The sequence below is a fragment of the Drosophila miranda genome (assembly GCF_003369915.1).
Source record: "Drosophila miranda strain MSH22 chromosome Y unlocalized genomic scaffold, D.miranda_PacBio2.1 Contig_Y2_pilon, whole genome shotgun sequence".
In the NCBI taxonomy this organism is placed as follows: Eukaryota; Metazoa; Arthropoda; class Insecta; order Diptera; family Drosophilidae; genus Drosophila; species Drosophila miranda.
The window spans coordinates 6,208,386-6,230,059 of NW_022881614.1; the positions used below are offsets into that span (position 1 = coordinate 6,208,386).

Genomic DNA, 21,674 nt, shown 5'->3' on the forward strand with positions numbered 1-21,674 from the left:
TATGGAGATGTTCGTGCAAGAAAGCGCGATCTGCGCCTAGCGAGGACCCGACCATGACCCACGTTTAAGGCAATAAAATACATAGTCCCGTCCGGCATCCTGAAACTGTTTGCATAGTGAATGCCTCAACAAACTCGATTTACTGCCGAGAGACTTGCTATGGGGTGGTCGGATCTAGTTCGATTGAAGGCTATACTACTGCCTAGCATATTGGGAATGGGAATAGGAATCAATCGGCTCAAATCGCATTTGTCTCAGAGCTGCAACGGCAGGAGACGAAGGAACCATCAGCATCGGGCTTCGTTAGTGTAATGAAATTTCCGAACAAATCAAGCCAACAAATTGTTGCGACTCTCCTACAGATTCACTGCTGTTCTGGCAATGAAAAATTTGTGGTCAATTGTTTAGGTTTGGGTTTGGCTTTGTAACGAACCAGGCTGGGTGTTGGGGAGTGGGAGAAGGGCGCACGCGGTTATTCCCGGCTGGGATGCTCGTCGGCTAATTGGGGTGGTGATCTTGCCCTCCTCTCACCGGATGCCTATCCTCATTATTAACAAGTTAAAATTTATGCGTGCTACGACGAGAGTTAAGGTGGACCTAAAATTGCTTGAACACATAATTGCCCCTTTCTCCGCCCTGCCCCCGGACGCTTTTCCCCGCCTCAGATCTCGTTGAGGGCGGATTGACCCTCCCTACCTTGGCCATTCCTAGGTCGCAATTTATATGGAATGACCCCTTTGCGTCGTTATGGGATCCTCAGGGGCCTTTGGCTAGCCGAAGGCAAAAAAAAACTGTGGACTAAAACATTATAAAATTTATTGAATTATGACTAAAAACTGAGCGATTCCTAAACTAAAACTAAACATAACCCAACAAAAAGTACGCATAAAAAGTAAAAGAATAAAAAAATAACATCAATAAAATTGCTTAATAATGATGAGGAATAAAACTAACAATTATCTCGGAATTCATGTATAAAGACAGTACAACAGCCAGACCGAAAGGGGGGAAGAAACGGAACAAACAATAGGGGGAATTATGTAATTATCTAAATTTCTCTTTCCTTTTCTCTCATGAGTGGAATTGCCAGGGTTAAGTTTTCTTGTTCGTTCTCACTCACCCGATGATCCGCATATCCACCGACGAAGCGCTTCCCGGAGGAGATTTGGACCTGTAAAGTGAACTCCAATCGGGAGTAAATCAAAGGCACACAGAAAAAAAAAACCTCACTCACAAATTAAACTCTTTGCTCGCTCCACTCTCACTTTGAGCGACTCATTCCACTCGAGTACAACAAAAAAGCTCTCTCTGCCCTTTCTTTTTCTTCCTTTTCTTTCGCCTGCCCTTCGCCGACTGTCGCAGACTTTAACGCACAAAAAAACTAACAAAGAAATATTACTTAACTCATTAAATTATTAACACTAATCACTTAACACTGAATCCTATTATTACTAGAGATCTCAGCCATTCCCGGTTTCTTTTAGTTTTAGATTTTCTCCCTTCCGAAATCACTCCATCGTTCCCTGGGACGGTTCCCGACGATAAAAATCACTCGCGAGACCACTCGAAAGACCCCGCCAGATCTCGGACTGCTCTTGCTTTCGCTCTAGCTGCGCTATATATCCCTGCCTTGGCTCGCTTTTCAACAAGACGATTGAGTTTTTTTTTTCCTTCTTCCCCAAAAACCACTCAACTCCCGCTAGCGTGGCGTCGGTGCCCGTGTACTTGGGCCTGCAATTTTTCCCAACGCTGCTTTGGCTGCTCCTCTGGACCCCTTCTGGCGTCCCTTGGACGCTCGATCTCCTCGACGCCTCGCGTCTTTGGATCCGCGAAGCTGATCCGGGCCGCTTTGCAAAGAAAATACGGCGATGCGGCGCTCCTCCTTTGCGGTATCCACTGCGCCAATGGCCGGTCCTACACGGATGAAATTATCTGACTAGTCCAATTTTCCTTTACCCTTCTCAATCTCACCTAGGCTGGAAAACTAATGCCGGAATGCTGAAGCTCTTCTCCTCCCGCCGCGATTACACGTTTTTTCCCTTTTTAGCACTTATAAAAAAATACTTGTTGGCTGTTGACAGAGAAAACGAACGCTCTGGTCGAGCGCCAAAACGGGAAGAGACCGAAGCCAAGCCCCTCAACAAGCTACAGCCCTCGGGCCCTCTCAAAGGACAGGGTGAAATGCCAGAGAAAGTTGACAATCCAAGCTGTTAACTCTATCACTCTTCCTATGCCACTTTTCGTGATCTCCCCGACCTAGCCCATAGAGGGTGTTTGGTCTACCACGGCCCTTACGGTGCCGACCACTAGATGGCGCTGCGAACTAGCTCTCTCGCTGATCCAAGCGTTACAAATACCCCCCGCCGAAGATCTGACTTAGTGGTATCACACAAGTCGGATCCAAACTGCGCGGATCAGCTATTGTTTTAAGTCTTTCGCGTGGTATCGCCCAATAGACCGTCCTTGTAGATCCTCCAACTCATAATAAGCACTACCTATCTTCTTGCGGATTCTGGCCTTCACATAGGCTGGGCCCAGTTTGGCACTATAGCCAGCCTGGAAGTTGCTCTGCTTAAAGTTCCTCCGGAACACCTCTTGGCCCACTTGGTACGAAACCTCCCTTGATCTCAAATTGTAATTTCGTTCGTTTTTCTGCCTTTGCTTTTCCATTACCACTAAGGCCTTGCTACGCACCAATTCCAACGAATCCTCCTTGGAGAAGACTAGGGATTTATCTTCCAACAATCGAAGAGCTCTCAGAACTTTATACGTTTCCCCGGAGCTAACGAACTGCTGCCCAAATACCATATAATAGGGCGAAGTTCCAAGGCTAGAAGGGACCGCGGTTCGCAAGGCGCAACAAATGCTGCTCAGCTCCTCGTCCCAATTTTTCTGATCGGACCTCACATAGGAACGAATGGCGGCAATTACAGATCGGTTTACTCGCTCTGACGCATTCGACTGCGGAGAGTATACTGCTGTGGCCGTGTGTGATATCTTGTGCGCTTTGAGAAACTTTTGGAAGACTTCCGACTTAAATTGCGAGCCATTGTCCGATACGATGGTCTCCGGAAAGCCAAAAGTGTGGAATAGATCTTGCTGCAGATACTTGATCACGAGATCAGACGTTAGTTTTTTTACAGCCTTCAGGAAGACAAACTTAGAATAGTGGTCTAGTACTATAAATATGCCAATATTCCCGCTTTTTGAACGTGGATAAGGGCCGAGAAAATCTACGTATAGCTTCTGGAAAAACCTCTGCGACTCGGGTGCCACTCCCAACGGGGGTCGCTGGACAGAGTTCGGTGCTTTAGTTGCTTTACAAGTGTCGCACGCGAGTACATACGCTTTTACATCTTTGACTAAACTTGGCCAATAGAGAAACTGTCGCACTCGCTCTAGAGTCTTATGAATTCCCCCATGCGATGCTAAGGGATGGTCGTGAGCATTGGCTAGTACCTCTGGAATGAGACTCTGTGGGATCCATAACTTCCAGATAAAATGATCATGAAGAGTACTCCCTGTGGCGAAATCACACTTCCTATACACACGATCTTCGACCACCCTCAGATCCGGCAAGTTAACGTCATTGGCCCTTATTCTGCTTACCAGCTCCACATACTCGTCGGACTGAAAAGCTGGTGACTCGAGATCAACTGCTTGTCCATAACCAACATCAACGGCCGCCAACTCTTCTTCATTAACTCTGGATAAGGCATCGGGTACAACATTTAAACGCCCACTCCGGTGTTCTATTTTGAAGTTAAAGCCCTGTAATTTCAATGCCCATCGGGCCAGCCGCGAATGTAGATCCGTCTGCGTCATGAGCCATTTCAGAGATGCATGATCGGTGATAACCGTAAAATCATGTCCCTCTATGTATGCCCTAAAACGATTGATGCAAACAATCGCCGCCAGACACTCTTGCTCGGTCACAGAATAATTTCTTTGCGCCTTATTAAGTTTTTTCGACACAAAAGCTATCGGAAATTCGTCTCCTTCCGGAGTCTTTTGCACTAAGACACCTCCAACACCTGACTTGCTGGCATCACAATGCACAAAGAAAGGTTGGCTAAAATCGGGACTACGAAGAACTGGCGCAGAGCACAACAGTTTTTTAAGTTCCTCGAACGCGGTACGTCCTTCTGAAGTCATGACAAATCTGCACTTAGGTTTCAGCAGGTCAGTGAGAGGGGAAGCTATCGACGCAAAATTTGCTATAAATTTACGATACCATCCAACCATCCCAAGGAATCTCCGTAGGGCTCTCAAAGAGTTCGGCACTGGAAAGTCTATCATGGCCGAAATTTTCCCGGGATCCGTTCGAATGACACCCTCCCCGACGATATGACCAAGATATTTCACCGAACGCATACAGAATTTGCTCTTTTCTACGTTGAGCGTTAATCCAGCCAATCGAACATGCTGCGCTACAACTCTCAACACCTTCATATGCGACTCAAAGCTATCGGAAACAATTAACAGGTCGTCCAAGTAGACGAAGACTTCATTGCGAAGTTCCGCAGGGATCACCTTGTCCATCAATCTGGTCATGGTTTGCGACGCGTTGGTGAGACCGAACGGCATAACCTTAAACTGATATAAAGGTTTACCTGGAATTGTGAAAGCAGTTTTGTCCCGAGACTCTGGATCTAAGGGTATCTGCCAATAGGCATCCTTGAGATCCAGACTCGAGATGAACATGGCTCTGGGGAGGCGACTTAGTATACCGTCTATTTGCGGCAACGGATAGGCGTCCTTTCGTGTAACAGCATTGACTTTTCGGCTGTCTAGGCAAAGTCGAACCTTTCCCGGTTTCTGGACTAGCACAACTGGAGAGGACCAGGCGCTATCAGATTCCTCAATAACTCCTAATTTGAGCATCCTATCCACTTCGGCATACAGCAGTTTCTCCACGGCTGGTGACACGGGAAAATGCCGTTGTTTTACAGGCTTAGCATCTCCTGCATCGATGGAGTGCGACAAAACCGATGTTCTACCCAAACCAGAGACTGCAAAGGATGGAAATTCCGACACAACCTTCTGCAACTCCTCTTTCTGACTTGGAATTAGTACGTGCGATTCCTGACAAATTTCTGCTACCTGCATCTCCGGAGGTAATAAATTGAACGTTGACCAAAAATCGATTCCTAGATATAAGTCCTGGCTAAGCGACGGAATGATATGTAGTTCCAAATCCTTCACGACGTTATCATAGGTGACTGGAGTTCTCAATCGACCCAGAACCTCCTGCCGCCTGCCATCTGCAGTATGAGCAACTGAGATGCCCCGTTTAAATGGAATCCTGCTGGTAATTATTTGTTTAGCCAAATTCCCACCAACTACACTCATCGCTGCCCCCGTATCTAACAACCCAAGCACTGGCCGCTCAAAAATTTTTACCTCTGCGTACGGACGTTTATCGAGCTCTTTGTATCTAATCGCATTTATTGACTTAGCTGCCTTCCAAAATGATCTCATCCGTTTGGAGTGTCTTGAATTGGATCTACGACGGAACAGTGTTTCTACAGCCTCTGCATCTGAATTAGAATTAATGAAATTATGCCATAAATTTGTTTTTACTGTACTGACGGGCTGGACTGGAATGCTCGTATCTATAACTGCCTGGTGTTGATTTTCTACTGGCTGGCGTCTGGGTTCGCGGATTTTTGGCGACGCACACTCTGAAGCTGACGAGGCTGTGTGCTCGCCATGCCGTTTTTTTTCTGACATTTTTCGCAAGCTGGTTTGTAAATGTTTGGAATGCCACACCCATAGCAAAAGATCTTGCGTTTGGATTCGCAATCCTGGTACCGATGTCCTTCCTTATGGCAGTTCCAGCATACCAAGGCCAACGCTCCTATTTCGGCTTCGCCCTCACCTTCGGAAAACTCCGTTTCGTCATCAGACATGTGCTCCTCCACCAACTCAGCTACTTGCCTACGGAAAGGGACACTCTTTTGATACCCATAATTCCGTCTCACGTCCTCCAGGAAATTCTCTCTTCGTCTGCATATTTCCCTGAGCTCCCCAACCGAAGTTATTTTTATATTGAGCAACTCGTGCCTTACTTCGGGCCTCAAATTTCTTCGCAGTATGTCTACCACAGACTTTTCTGACAAGGGAGACTCTAAACTATCCATTAGCTGGACTATGGCATCATAAAAGGCATCGAACCCTTCCTTTTCTTTCTGCTTCCGGTCCCTGATCGCCTCTCGAATGTCCACATCCGTGCGAGTGTCTCGGAACTGTTTCTTTAATGCCTGACAAAGCACATCCCATCGGACTACTACCACTGACTTATGAAACCTCCAAAAGAATTCCCGAGCCTTTCCGTCAAAGAGGATGCTAGCGTTGCTACATAGCACCGCAAAGTTGCTTTCCAGCGTTGCATGGGTGAGAGCTTCTACCCTATAGATAAAATTATCAGCGCTAATTCCATCCGCATTCCCGCTAAATCGTAGCTTCCAACCATTCATAATGTGTACGACCTTGTCCGGCCTTTGGGACAGATCGGAAGCTAAACTTCTAGGAGTGTCTCTGCCCTCTCTGTAAAATCCTGCCGATTCTCGGCCTCCGCCTGCTTCCTGACCCTGCGAACTATGGTCTGGAGCTATATTTCGAGTGTGTTGATCCCGGCCAGTCAGTTGAAGATGAGCAGCGACATTGGTTTGTATTATTTGCGCCATCTGCTCCGACAACTGGGTTAAAAGGTCGTTTTGCATGGCTCGCACTGCTTGGGTAATCATGATTCCTATATTCCCGCCATCAACTGAAGCTGAACCTGGATTATTATTTGCTGATCCCGTCGCTGGGGTGCCTGAAGCTTTTTCTTTGCTTCCTGCCTGCTGTTTGTCGGTTTGCGTGCCCGAAACCGATGCGCCGCCTTGCAACTCAAAAGTGACTCTTCCACATCTGGGACATTTAGCATTTTCCTTCGAGTAGGGGACGATGCAAGCTTTATGAAATTCGTGGCCACACCTGGTCTTGTATGACTGCAGGGACCCAAACTCTTCCCCACACAGAATGCAAACGGACGGATTTACAGGTTCTCCCTCCATTATTGATTCCCTTCGGCACGTCAACTAGCTTTTTTTCTTCCCAGTGCTCACAATTCTTTGCCGGTCGATGACCTATCTCAACCGAGACAGCTGTTTCGGCGTTCTAGCAACTTTTTTTCTTGTAACACAAAAAAAATAAAAACTCTTTGCTTACAGCTTGAGGAAGTGAGACGCGTTTGTAACTGATAATAAAACAAAAAACAATTTATAATTAAAAAATAAGAATAATATTTTGTGAAAATCGCAATATATAAAGAAATCAAAAAAACATTTATTTGCCTTCAAGCATAGCTTAGTTCCCCTGAAAAAAAATCATATCGGAACTGGTGTGAGAAGAAAGAACAAAGATAATTTACCGCTGCTTGTGCCGTGCTAATCAGCCCTTGCAACAACAACCAAACGTTTTATTGCTTTGGAGCGCCGATCCGCAAGACAAAAACAACGACTGCCAGCTCGAGTGCGAGTACATCGAAGCTAATCAGTTTCGTCTTCTTTACTCTCCTTCGCACTCTTGCTTCCGCGGACAGGTATGCTGGTTTTCCATCACCCGTGGCCAGGCAAACTCTTATTAAAGATTTTGTTCTGTATTTCCGAGCGTTTGATGGCCAGCTCTGCCGCATGACTATTGTAAACTATGGATGGGTCTTTGCTAAAACTCGTTATTCGTGGTCAGGGTGGACTTATTTAAAGACTTCTTCCCTGCTTTTCCAAACGTCTAACTCGTTGGGCTACGGACTCCATTACTGTAGGGTATTTAATCGCCTACTAAGCTCTACGTCCTCAGCCGTGGCTTGTCGATCGCTGCTAGCAACTTCTCAACAATAAATCCTATGCGACTGACTTGCAAAATTTAGCTGACTATGAAGATCGGTATTCTGGCCCAGATGCTGCAGCAACCGTAGTTTGAGAATAAAAGCGAATAAACGTATATGCCTCTCTTCTCAAGCCCACTACATATGTAGATCGTTTGCCAGAAAAACCGAAAGTGTTTTTGATGTGTGTGTTTCTGCGATATTGTTGACCACATCGGGATGCGGTTCTACCAATTATTTTGGGTCCCATTGTTGGGCGCCACTAACTTTATAATAATGAAATTAATAATTACTTATAACTGTAACGAACCAGGCTGGGTGTTGGGGAGTGGGAGAAGGGCGCACGCGGTTATTCCCGGCTGGGATGCTCGTCGGCTAATTGGGGTGGTGATCTTGCCCTCCTCTCACCGGATGCCTATCCTCATTATTAACAAGTTAAAATTTATGCGTGCTACGACGAGAGTTAAGGTGGACCTAAAATTGCTTGAACACATAATTGGCCCTTTCTCCGACCTGTCCCCGGACGCTTTTCCCCGCCTCAGATCTCGTTGAGGGCGGATTGACCCTCCCTACCTTGGCCATTCCTAGGTCGCAATTTATATGGAATGACCCCTTTGCGTCGTTATGGGATCCTCAGGGGCCTTTGGCTAGCCGAAGGCAAAAAAAACTGTGGACTAAAACATTATAAAATTTATTGAATTATGACTAAAAACTGAGCGATTCCTAAACTAAAACTAAACATAACCCAACAAAAAGTTTAAAAAAAAAGTAAAAGAATAAAAAAATAACATCAATAAAATTGCTTATTAATGATGAGGAATAAAACTAACAACTATCTCGGAATACATGTATAAAGACAGTACAACAGCCAGACCGAAAGGGGGAAGAAACGGAACAAACAATAGGGGGAATTATGTAATTATCTAAATTTCTCTTTCCTTTTCTCTCATGAGTGGAATTGCCAGGGTTAAGTTTTCTTGTTCGTTCTCACTCACCCGATGATCCGCATATCCACCGACGAAGCGCTTCCCGGAGGAGATTTGGACCTGTAAAGTGAACTCCAATCGGGAGTAAATCAAAGGCACACAGAAAAAAAAAACCTCACTCACAAATTAAACTCTTTGCTCGCTCCACTCTCACTTTGAGCGACTCATTCCACTCGAGTACAACAAAAAAGCTCTCTCTGCCCTTTCTTTTTCTTCCTTTTCTTTCGCCTGCCCTTCGCCGACTGTCGCAGACTTTAACGCACAAAAAAACTAACAAAGAAATATTACTTAACTCATTAAATTATTAACACTAATCACTTAACACTGAATCCTATTATTACTAGAGATCTCAGCCATTCCCGGTTTCTTTTAGTTTTAGATTTTCTCCCTTCCGAAATCACTCCATCGTTCCCTGGGACGGTTCCCGACGATAAAAATCACTCGCGAGACCACTCGAAAGACCCCGCCAGATCTCGGACTGCTCTTGCTTTCGCTCTAGCTGCGCTATATAGCCCTGCCTTGGCTCGCTTTTCAACAAGACGATTGAGTTTTTTTTTCCTTCTTCCCCAAAAACCACTCAACTCCCGCTAGCGTGGCGTCGGTGCCCGTGTACTTGGGCCTGCAATTTTTCCCAACGCTGCTTTGGCTGCTCCTCTGGACCCCTTCTGGCGTCCCTTGGACGCTCGATCTCCTCGACGCCTCGCGTCTTTGGATCCGCGAAGCTGATCCGGGCCGCTTTGCAAAGAAAATACGGCGATGCGGCGCTCCTCCTTTGCGGTATCCACTGCGCCAATGGCCGGTCCTACACGGATGAAATTATCTGACTAGTCCAATTTTCCTTTACCCTTCTCAATCTCACCTAGGCTGGAAAACTAATGCCGGAATGCTGAAGCTCTTCTCCTCCCGCCGCGATTACACGTTTTTTCCCTTTTTAGCACTTATAAAAAAATACTTGTTGGCTGTTGACAGAGAAAACGAACGCTCTGGTCGAGCGCCAAAACGGGAAGAGACCGAAGCCAAGCCCCTCAACAAGCTACAGCCCTCGGGCCCTCTCAAAGGACAGGGTGAAATGCCAGAGAAAGTTGACAATCCAAGCTGTTAACTCTATCACTCTTCCTATGCCACTTTTCGTGATCTCCCCGACCTAGCCCATAGAGGGTGTTTGGTCTACCACGGCCCTTACGGTGCCGACCACTAGATGGCGCTGCGAACTAGCTCTCTCGCTGATCCAAGCGTTACAGCTTTGTTAGGAATTGGAACCAAACTAAAATTTCGAATGTCAATTGCGTTATTCGAATTGAGGAAGTATTTCAGCATAACTTTAGTTAGAACTTGCTTTGCAGCTTTGCTACTAAGTCACTTAGCAACAGGCACACGGATATAAAGAACAATTTCAGTTCGGTTTATTAATTTTTTTTAGTGCCAGCCACGCGTCTCTGCGGTACATTTGGTATGAAATGATATATATCCTGAGAAACTCATATATTTCGTTTTTGTTGGTCGTATAGTGACACATTTGAGGTTTCGGGGTCGGTCATTACTCAGTATGTCTTTTTTCTCAAAAAGCCGCCTTCAAGTGTCGCTTCCTGTCCCGTATTCAGCGGATACCATTCCCAGTTACTAGTGGGAAAAGCGGCGCTTACACGAATCTACTATGCGTATACTTTTGTATAATTATCTGCAAATTGGTTAAGCAGAACACTTGATTTTTGTGTATACAGAGCAGTGGTCGGCACAAACACATTTACATGTTTTTCAGTGCGTTTGTGAGCGAAGACAGCGGACAAAATGGAACAAAAAATGTTCTTGATGTTCATTGTGTTATACAATATTCATATACATATGTATACTATATGTTATACTATAGTACACTTGTACGTGAGCGGCAGGGCAGTAGCAGAAGACTTTCCTCTGCACAGTAAAGGAAAAACGGCATTAACAGCAGAAAAATAAGATAAACAGCGGATGAACACCAGATAAGCAGCCACGGCAGAAGGAGAGCACAGCAGGGAAGAGAATCCCAGCCAGTCGTAACTTTCAGCAGCAGCAGCAGAAAATTAGCCGAGATCAAGCCGAGCCGTGAAGTTAAGACAAATTAATCTTAAACTTACCAGCTGTTTGTAGGAGGGCGGATCACCGGAGCGGCTTTCCAGCGACGAGTGGGAAAATATCCAAAAGAAGAAGTCAGAGTGGTTCCAATAAATATGTTCCATGTATTTATGTATATTTGTAGATTGTAGGTGCGCGTATGTGCACGACGGCAGCTTGTAGCGGGGTGGGAAACGTAACTCCCTGTAGCTTATATGCAAAGCCTACCGTGAGCGACGTGCGGATCGTGGGAGCGCACCGAACCGAGAGCCCGAGAGGGAGGCAGAGGGCTATGTAACTGGCTGTTAACTGAGCGCGGCACCCAGCAGCGATAACAGGCTGTTAGCCTGGGGTGCTAACAGCTCGGTTGCCCTGTTACAGCTTCTGCTCTGAACACCAGCCTACCTCGACTTAATACTACCAATAAACTATATCTAAATAATATCTTACATATATGTACATAGATCCGAGGACACTCAGCAAAGTTGATGCTTAAATTAAATTGATATAGCTGTTAATTTTAACTTACGGAAATATGGCTTTCTATTAGTAAATAATTAAAGATAATTGCAATTGAATTGTCTGACCCCTCAGAATGTGCTTGCACTAATGAGTTTGATTTTTTTCCCGGGGGTAATTTTTCATCAAAAGGGATTTTAAAGTGGATTGATTTTCAGTATTTAATTAAATTGATTGGTTTTTTTGCATTTTTAATAAAAAGCCAGTTTCTTCTACTCATATAAAGTGCAGAGGTTAATATTATGGTAATATCGTAATGGATTGCGAAAATTAACATGATTCAAAAGCGCACAATAATGAACATATTAGTAGTAAGGATACGGGACGCTCGCATTTTATACTGAATTACCAAATTCGCAACATGTTGCAGCAACATGTGCTTAAGCATGTGCAGCTTGGCAACATGTTGAATGTAAGTGTGCATCATATTGCTATGTTATTACGTGATCATGTTAAATAAATACTTATAAGATATTTTATTAGCATTGAATTGGGAAACAATTTCTGCTATGTTATTAACTGGTCAAGTTAAATAAATACTTATAGGATATTTTATAAACATTGAATTGGGAAAACAAATGTGTGAAGTTTCTGAAATTTACATCCTATAGAAAAACATAGGTTGGAAAACTGGGTTTCTAGATGTCCGTATAGAGGGTTGAATGGTAAGAGAACACAAATTAATGGAGATATATACAGGAGCACACAAAGAATAAAATTATAATAGGAAGACATAAAAATTAATTAAAGCTACTTATAGTAAATATACGGCCGTCCCTTATCCTTACTACTTGGTGGCGCCACCTATCGGTGATAATGTGAACTAACTTCGATCTCAAACCTCCTTCTCAACCATGTAAAATCCTCTCAAATCGATCCTTCGCTCATTTATATTTTCTCTCCTCCCTCTTACTGTCAATGAACCTGTTTTTACGATTGGTCCCCTGTTGCGATTCAAACAACCCTCAAACAGGTAGGCCCTCCCTTTGCAATGAATCTAATCTGATAGTTTAGAGGTATTTTTTAAGTGTTTCCTGAATAACGGTTTCGATGCCCTTGAACCTTTCTACTTTCTCTATAATTTATATTCCTCCTTTGTGTACCTAACACTGTCCCATAGCAAAGTGCCTATATAATAACTACTCACAGCTAACAGCTAGTACATAAACTAGTAATCTTTCAACAACGATGGATGACCTCGAAATCATTTTTATCGATTCCCAACCGGAATCCACCATAAATCTGGACTCTCAGCCGAGCTCCGTAGACCTGTCCTTGATTTTTGGGATTAAGACCCAAACCTATCTCGAGAGCAACTTGACCTGGTTAAATGACATTAAATGGGATGATGACGACGATGACCCAAGGAATGCAACGCCTAATAATGATAATCCATCACACATTTTCCCGGATGATGACAACATTTTCGATTTGGTAGATAATCAGGATGATGATAAAAGATCTCAACTCCAGGAACTACTTCCGGGATGAAGATGATGATGACTTAATTGCTGCGGTAAAATTAGCTGAGGCGAAATTTTAATAATACGAATACATATTTATATAATAAGAATATTTTATGTATTTTTCTAAAAATAATATAAACATATGTATATAATAAATATAACACATTTAACCACTATTTATTTTAAATGTTTGCTGTTTTACTTTTGATTGGTTGAATTTCACTTCCTCTTATTACAAGAGAATCATAGGATTCGTTTGAAACAGGTTTCTTCCAAGTGAGGATTACATAAAAAGAATAAGTGGATTTCAGGTAGAATACTGATGCTTTTGAATGAATTTATTGAGTCATTTTTACATCATATTATACTTAGTTGGTAAATTTATGTAAAGGTATTTATATTTAAAAACGCACAGATTATTTCATTTCTGAATATTTATTTTATATTTTTCGCTTTAATTCCATGTTATGCTTAAATAAAATATGCATATTGAAGTCAATTCTCAACCAAAACAGTTCAGTTCCTGGACATAAGTAACATCGATAAAATGATGATTTTGATTTTGAATATCTAAAGTTGTGGATTTTTAAGGTGTGTTTTGTCAGTTCATTGCGGGAACTAAAAGATGTTTTTAAATAGCACAACTCGCAATGAAATGTCCTCATTTCGAAGTAAAAGTGAACTAACCTATCTCAGTAACTTACAGTTCTTATATAGGAAGTGATCAGCATATAAACAAAAATTCTATGCATTTTGTTCTGTTTTATAATTTTTTCATGTTGACTGTTATATAAGACCAAAAATGTAAATATAATATTTGAACCAATATACAGCAGTGTATCCATAATTCATCCCTTATTACTCAACCACCAATCAGACTTAAGACATCTGGCCATTACAGCTTTAAAACCATTTACTTATTATCACTCAACTACCAATCTGCTCAGATCACATTTGTATAAAATTGAATTAATGAGAGTATAAAAGATCATGCAATCTTTCAAATCATTAGTAGTTTGAATAGTTTCTATTACTATAATGGTATGTAAGAATATTTAAATCTCTATATAGAAAATGATAAGCACTTAATCAAATATATACCTAGGCTTTCCTAGAATTACTTAACGAGACAAAGCCGGCGGTTGGATACACAAAGGTTGAGGACCTGTGCATAGGATTTGAGTACAAGATCAATGGATGTAAAATAAAAAAAACATCATTTGGAAATAAAGTAGTCCTTTATTTAACTGATAAGGACAACGAACCGCTTTGGATATTTTTACCTAAAAGTTATGTAACCAAATTTTCCACAAAAACGCCCTTTAAGATGTTGAAGGAGCATGGAATCTCACATCTTATATATAAAGGAAAAGAGATGAATAGATATAGCACTGCCCATTTCCAATTTATATGTAAAGAGTAAATAAAGATTTCCCATTATATATATATGTAAGAGAAGAAGAGACAACTATACATGTAAAGACAAAAATAAACAAAAAGGTTAAGAATATACATATGTAAAAAAGAGATGGCTAGATATAGTACTTATCATTTCCAATACATGGGTAAAGAAAAATATAAGGGAAACAGAGCAAAAACGTGGATATAAAGAGTCCTGCTCTTTGAATCATTATCAGTAATAGAGTCAAGAAGACAGCTGCAAGATGCATGCCAAACAAATACAACTTTTTTTAGTGCAATTCGAGGAGATGATCTTCGAGGAGCACGTACAAATTCTTGAAAATTTGATGAGCATTTTGGAGGATCTGGAGGAAAAGGAGCTTCAGTACTCCAAGTTTGGCTTTCATTATAAGCTATGCCCCTGGAGTGATGACGATGCAACGGACGGACCTGACACATGCCTGTGTCATACCCTACCAAATAAGAAAGCAGAAGCTATAGACCTAATGTTAAAGTACTATAACTTAAATAAAAGATTGTATCCCAGCTCAAAAAATCAATAAACATCTTAAATGTCTCTGAAATAATATTGTGTTTTATTTTAAACGAATTTTCTTAAACATTTGTATTATTAACTTATCATTATAGTTAAAATCATTTTTCTTAAATTGTTTTAAAAAACAATTTATTGTTTTTTTGCTGCTTTTAAATATTCCATATAGGATACAGTAATGACCGCATGTATTTGAAAAATAACCTTGCAGTGGTTGTTTATTAAATGTAAACTTTGTGGAATTTTTCCTTAATATTTTTAAAAATTCTTTATTTTGGGGATATTGACCATATGAATCAAAAAATTCTGCTGAATATTTGTTTTCAAAGTAAAAAGCAACCCAATGAGTTCCTGAATGGCTTGAAGAATCTGTGTTTGCTATTATTAAAGCAGGATATTTCGAAATTACTTGAGGCAGCTGATCAGAGGGATAAACTCCTTTAAAAATTGTTTTTGTTTTTGAATGCTTGGAAAGCAACTTATCGATTTGCAATGTATTCATTTTTACAATAGAACACGAATATTTCTATGTTTATCAATATCAATCATTGAGTCATATTCACAGTATACCAGACAAGTAACTGCTTCTGTAAGAGGCTCCGAAAATCGTCCTTCAATTCGGATGGCTCCTTGTGATATTAAATTTCAGCATACAGTTGAATTGTGATGGTCTGCAGTTAGATCAAATGCTATTATAAAACTATTTTTATCAAACATTTCCTTTGTAATTTGTAAGCCTCGATCATAATGTTATATTCCACTTGATCTGAATAGCATATTATATCCTCTAGAGCTTTGAACATTTTCAGAGTTCGAGAAATCAAACTCAAGTGCCTGCGATGGTACTTGTACTCCATTAACCAATAGATTAAAGCGTTGAATTTTAAAATGATCAAAATTGAAGGGGTTTAATGCCCGATTTCCAGAATATGATTTGTTTTTTACCATGCAAAAAGCCAAAAAATTGGGAAGCTGTCCAATAACTGCATTGTCAATTGATAATGTATTATTTCCTGGATATATTGTAAATGATTTTACTTGAACTTTGCTGTATGGATAAATGGCATTTTTAGTTTGTAAAACATGATGATGAGCCAATAAAATGCTCGGCTTAATAGTTATGTGGTTCATCAATAGTTGGGCCTCCAATATTTTAAGATTTGATTCAGTTTCAGATTCCATTAAATAAAATGCTGTTTTTTCAATGTTAAAAGTAATCCTCAAATCTACATTATTTATAAGCAGTTTTGGTTGATTAAATATATCTCCATGAACTTTTCCGAATAGTTCAACCTTATTACTGTTTTGAAAAATATTTTTGAGCATAATGGATCCATCGGTGTTAACGTATCTACCAGATAATAATTTACCATAATTAGGATAATAACATTGAGTGGCTAAGTGACTTTCACTGGCATCACTACCATAGTTTAAAATCGTTTGCAAATACGATCTATAATGATAGTTATTATCACTCTGAGATACCAAAATATTATTTAAATATACGGACGAACTTCTAAACATTGATTGCAAAATATTATTCACTACTCCAACATCGTTTCCTTCAATGTTGGTATTATCACTTTTTCTTAGTTGCACAAAAAGTCTTAAGTAAACACTTGATAGGTCTCGATATGTTTCCCCATTTCCTAAGCAAACGAATTCAATTGAAGAAGCACTGTCCAACGAAGCTATGGGGTTATATGAAACTTCTTGTTCTCAGAATAGAGCTTTGTGTAGGATGTGGCTCAAAGAGATCCAATTCGCTTTTCATACATTCAATATGGGTGGTCATTTTGATTTAGAAAAAATGTCTCTTATAGTTAATTTCTTTGTTGATTTTTTTTTTTGTGTCTTGACTGCCTATGTTTGCTTCCTTCTTTAGATGATAAATGAGATAGTTTTTTCCTAGACCTTCTCTTTTTATTCTTTTTACCTGACCCATTCTGGAATCGGGTTAACTTATTAATGACTTTATTTGACAGGTTTTGCAAAGCAATTTTACTTTGTTCTTGGATAATAGTTCTTAAAGGTTTTCGACCAAACTCATTTATTACTGCCTTTCCAGTCTCAGAAGCTTGGTTTTTAATAGCGCTTATCCCCGAAAGGAATAGTGGTTTTATGTAATTAAAAAGACCACTAAAAAAATTCCCAATTCCTCTACCTTGTTGCATAACTCTGGGTGAAACATAAAGACTTCCTATATGATTCAACCCTCCTCCACACTGATTTAAATAATATTGTTGATAAGATTTCGTCATGGTTGTTATTTCTACTCTGAATAAATTTCCATCTTTACAGTATTATTTATAGCATTTCTTTTCGTTTTTTAAAGTGAAGGGTAACAAAAATTGGAATTGCTGAAGATTCAAATGGTACTTTATACCCTTTGGAATCGGTAATTAAGATCGAAATTTCTTTTGGAGACCATATTTTAATGGGATAATATTCAATATTGTTGAATTGTATAAGTTGCTCTTTTCCATTATAATGTAATACTCGAAGACATCGAGGTCTTTTATTTCCAACACATCTTGGTTTGATAATGTCAGTGTAAACAAAAGTCAACCCATTTTGAAACTGTTCAGACTCTATTGACTCATTTTCATATCGAAATGTTTCTCCATTTACTAAGCTAATAACGAATTCTGTTGTTTCTTCAGATACGATTGAGGTATTCTCAGGCCTGCTTTTTATACATTTATTTAGATATAAGTCTGTAATTCTTACTTCCCAGTCATCGTTCATGTTTTCAGGAATATTTACAATGTTTGTAAATGCACACTTAACGTTATCATGATATACATTTAACGAATCATTACTAAGTAATGTCACGAAAAACTCTGTTACACTTACCATTTTTAGTTCTACGTTCTTTGCAGTTTATTAATTATAGGAAAACCAATTAATTTTGTTTTTTCCAATTTGCACGGCCTTACTGTTTCAAACAGCCCTCATCAACTTTTCTCGTCCACTTACGTATTTCAAGTCTTGAAATGGATTTGGTTCACTTTTATACCTCTTAAGTTTTACTCTTAGCTTTCGCTGTTTATCAGTAAGCTTCAGTTTAGTCAATGCTGATTTTTTGATGCTTGAGTGTCTAAAAAAGAAGTATCTTCAACTTTACGCTTATTAGGTTTTGAGTTGAAAGATTTTTCGGTCAGAAAATCTTCATCCTCGATGTCGTTAGGTAAATCAGAGAACTCATTTGTGATAGAGAGTTCCTTTTTTGAGGACCCATTATTTGTATTGTTAAGCATAGAAGTGTTAGGTTTTACATCTAACCAAACTGACTCGTCTTGTGTTTGTATTCCAATGCTTTGAGGTGGTGAAAGTGGTTTGATCTGCGTAGTTCGTATATCCATTGTCTTATTTCTTTTTTTATTTTGATAGTAGCACAATTCTTGACGTATTTTAATCCATTTATTAAAGTCACTAGTTTTTTTATCATTTAAAATAGGCAAAAACGTTATATTTATTAAATCGTTTTTCTGGGCATTATTTACCAATTTTTGATATGCATTCGAATGCATTAAAATAACTTTGGGTAATTGATGCTTATTTTTAAGCATTGTTCAATATTTTTCCAAAAATTCCCGAAAGCAATGAACTTATTAAAACAGGTAAAAATCCTCCTTTTTGGATGAGAACTTTTCTCTTAGAATTTATTGACCGTTTTGGACATAAAATAAGACGTAATGATTTTTTATACTTTTTTAGAGCATATAGTTGCTTTTTTGATATCTTATGATTTCCTCGTAGAGTATTCAACACTATCTCCACTAATGCTTTTACTAACTCAATGTCACAATTACTTATAATTGCATTTCGAAGTTTATTATTTGCCCTTTTGAGCACCTACAATAAATGTTTGTTCGCTTTCAGTCGATTTAGATTCTTTTTGTAAACCATTTTCATCTGAAAAGCAAACTGTATACTCAGAATTAAAAATATGTGTACGAAATCTAAGGAGATCATTTATTCCCTGAGTAAGATCAATAAGTAAATAACCATGTGGTTCATCTGTCACCTCCTTATATATTCTGAAGAGCTCCTGAGAATTTTCAGGATAAATTTGTCTTGCTAAGCATTGAAATTGTAGCTTATCTCTAGGATTTTTGAACGCAACGATGTATTTTGTGTTTAGTGAAATATCTCGAGTATGTGATGATTTATGAAATATATTTTGTGTGACCACTATTACGGATAAATTCCTGTGGTGTGATCCTTTTGTAAATAGCTCACAGACATTTTTATTAAATGCACCCATCATTAAGTCATCTAGTATTAAAAGAATAGGCTCATGATTTTCATTTTCAATTGTTTCGGGAACTCCTTTATAGTATTCGATGGTATTAAAATTTGGCTTAGCATGCTCCTCTCCATAACACCAAATTATTCGATTAATTGAAATGCTCAGCAAATCATTCCTTTTGTTTATTAAATTTTCTAAAAACGTTGTCTTACCAGATCCTTAAGGTCCGCAAATAAGCATTGTAAAAGGATGTATAAATTGCTTAAACATTTTTGGGTTTTGTTTTATTTATTAATATTTTATAAATGTTTTCTAACATCTAAGATATTCTAATTACGCGTCTCCTGATCGCGCTTTTTGGGACAGTTTTTTTCTAAGTGAGTATCAGATCCGCAATAATTACAATAAACAACTTGTGTGTATCCGCTTTTGTGAGGATCCTTTTCAAACAAACGCTTAAATGAATCCATTTTATACAACTAGTTACTACAAGTGCTGAATATAAACTGAAAATCTAAACATATGAGTCACCATTACAGTAGATAGCGTAGTTAGAATTTTCCAAGATAACAAATAGCTTAAATAAATTATTTAGAGAACATCTCAGAGGAATTTTTTTGTGGATTCTACAGTTTGTAAAAAAATTTGGATAAAATGTGAGACTTTTTCCTATATCGATATCAATAATATTATTTGTTAAATACTTAGATAAAAACTTTTTTTTAATTTCACCACGTACAATAACGGTGTTAAATCTATTTAGTGGTGAAAGTATTTCACCTAAACTTAAATATGATATTTCACCATCTGACCATTCCAATCCATTTATGGTTTGACGATTAATATTTTGTTGTTTAATCATTTCATTATCCAATTCATTCAGATGATATTGTGGTTTGAAATGAAAGAAGTTTGGTGTTACTGTTCCGGTTTGCATAAACGCCAATTCCTTAATAAAAAGTTGTTTATTATTTTCAAAGAGATATTGAAAATCAACTATAACGCTTGAATTCCTGTCGAATGTGTTCATGTTGGTTTGAGATTTTGTAATAAACTGAATGAGTCGTTGATGCCTATCTCCTTTATATACAGCCCAATTCAGTAAGAGTTCTTAGTTTAACAAAAGCATTCAACCCAAATGGACACGCTTCAATCAAAAAGAATTAGGTCCACTAGAAAGAAGCAGGATCACGAAGTCATTTTCGGTCTCGAATATTATGTAGTACATAATTTAAAACTTAAATGCGGTTTTTCAACTACAAGAAAATTCACTCCAATGATATGGATGCAGCAAAGCAAAAGATGAATGGATGCAATTGGTTACATACAAGGAGTATATCCAATTGAAACTTGATCAGTATGATTTTTTGATGCCTGATACAATTATAGACCATCCATTATTGCCCACAATTAAGTGCAATTTTAGATTTCGAAAATCAGATAAGCAGTATGTGTTTATAATAAATCAGTTTGGAAATAAAATTGAATTTGATAGTGAGTCCTGGAGATCGTTTTTAAGATTAGGCATTTTTTTACCACATTTTTATGTTGGAGTACGATACTTAAGCAACAAATTATATACCTCTACTATAATAATATTATTCCTAAGTGTGCAGCCTTACAAAAATTTGATGTTCAACTAGCTGATTTAGACGGTACTTATGATAGAAATGTGCAAATAGATTTAACCCGTTTATGCTTTGAAATTTCAAAAAAAATGTGTAATCAAATAAAACGCGATGTTCTTGAGTATAAGAAAACACTTTTTATAAGCAATCATGACGCAATTAATGACACGTGGCAAATCGATTTAGTTGAAATGATACCCTTTTATAAGGAAAACAAAGGATATAGGTACTTGCTGACAGTAATTGACACGTTCTCGAAGTATGCATATGCAGTTCCCGTTAAGTCTAAAACAGCTTTAGATGTTTTATCAGTGTTTGTAGTGGGGCGGATCGAAGCTCAACTCTCCCACAACGCAATTGCTGTAGCCGTCATAAGAAATGAAAACCGTTATGTTTAGTGGTATATATATAATTATGTGTGTGTATTTGGTTGGACGGTCGCGCGGTAGATCGGCCGTCTGAAGCGGGGGTGAAATCGTAACTGCTTAACTCTATGCCTTATGGTGCTTTTTCTGCCGTGAGCGCCGTGTGGATCGTGGATTGTGGATCCGAGCGCCCCTCCGAGCGCGCGAGAGCGAGTTGGGACCGGGGCGCACGGAGTTGGCACAGTGCGCGGAAATTGTTTACGGCTGGCCTGAACATCATCCCCCCCCCCTTGCAGGATTGCAAAGTATAATGGGGTGGCCTATGGCTGGGCGTACGCCCCGGACCCGATTCATCCCAAAAAAGGCGCTCTGGACTTGACAAGGTCGTCGACTCAGTGTCGCTCCACGGTCGGATAGGCGTGAGGATGCGCAAAACGGGGGTTGCTCTTGAGGAATCTGTGGATGGCGCCGTGGTTCCTACGACGGGGCGGCTCGCGGGGAGACGAGTGTGTCGTTCGTCGTGAGCCGATGTAGATGGCG

At 39.6% G+C, this 21,674-nt stretch overlaps 2 long non-coding RNA genes across 2 annotated transcripts; both read right to left on the minus strand.

Moving 5' to 3' along the window:
• Positions 1-1,328: 1,328 nt before the first annotated feature.
• On the minus strand, positions 1,329-2,657 carry LOC117193323. The gene is made up of 2 exons (XR_004474571.1): positions 1,972-2,657; positions 1,329-1,914 (listed from the first exon to the last, which is right to left on the minus strand). It is a non-coding gene; the product is annotated as an uncharacterized LOC117193323 (long non-coding RNA).
• Positions 2,658-9,076: 6,419 nt separating this feature from the next.
• On the minus strand, positions 9,077-10,094 carry LOC117194006. Its single transcript, XR_004474720.1, has 2 exons — positions 9,719-10,094; positions 9,077-9,661 (listed from the first exon to the last, which is right to left on the minus strand). It is a non-coding gene; the product is annotated as an uncharacterized LOC117194006 (long non-coding RNA).
• Between the last annotated feature and the right edge of the window lie 11,580 nt (positions 10,095-21,674).